The sequence below is a fragment of the Chenopodium album genome, chromosome 1 (genome assembly GCF_948465745.1).
Source record: "Chenopodium album chromosome 1, dcCheAlbu1.1, whole genome shotgun sequence".
Taxonomy (NCBI): domain Eukaryota; kingdom Viridiplantae; phylum Streptophyta; class Magnoliopsida; order Caryophyllales; family Amaranthaceae; genus Chenopodium; species Chenopodium album.
In genome coordinates this window covers 28,506,919-28,507,881 of record NC_137834.1, presented here as the reverse complement: position 1 = coordinate 28,507,881, position 963 = coordinate 28,506,919, and positions in this window count along the sequence as shown.

Genomic DNA, 963 nt, shown 5'->3' with positions numbered 1-963 from the left:
CCACATTCCTCCCAATCTGATTAATGAAGACCGTATTAATCATCCGTTGAAAAGTGGCAGGCACATTTTTCAAGCCAAACGGCATCCATAAAGCTCCTCAAGGCGTGACCGGCTGTAGAGTCGACCAGACTGTCGATCTTTGAAAGCGGGTAATTGTCCTTTGGACACGCCTTGTTGAGGTCTGTGTAATCAACACACATGCGCCAGGTCCCATTCGGTTTCTTAACAAGGACCACATTGGCCACCCAGTCGGGAAAATTACAAGGCCGAATGAACCTGGCATCTAGCAGCTTTTTGACTTCGGCAGCTGCCGCCTGACTTCTTTCCTCGCCGTGGTTTCTTTTATTTTGCCGGATGGGCTTCTTTTTGGGGTCCACGGCGAGTTTGTGGACAGCGAGATCCGGGCTGACGCCTGGCATCTCTTCCACTTCAAAGGCAAAAATGTCTTTGAATTCCTTCAGCAAAAGGTGCAAGCTTGCACCCAAAGTAGCATGAGCAACCGTCTCAACCTTTACAGTACGTTCTGGACGGCTGTCATCCAGAACGAGATCAATACTTTCACCAGCCGGTTGAGGGCGGAGCTCATCTGACCGTTCACCGGTCAGTGATTGCTATTTTTTCTCTTTCTTCACCTCCACCAGCAGAGGTGCCTTTCTTTTCTTCCCGACTGCTGGTGGGACTGGCGCTGGGTCGGCATCCTTGACATTGTCAAGGTCTATTGGTTCCTGGCCGTCTGGGGCCACAGTGTCTCTGACGGCTGAGAGATAACACTCTCGGGCCGTCTTCTGATCCCCATTCAGGGAACCAACAGTGCCGTCATCCCTCTCATACTTGATGAGCATGAGAGATGGGATGATTACTGCCTTGGCTATGTTGAGGGTCGGCCGGCCAAGGATAATGTTGTAGGCGGTCAACTCCTCAACGACCAAGAATCTGACGACAATATGTCGTCCTTGGCCCTTC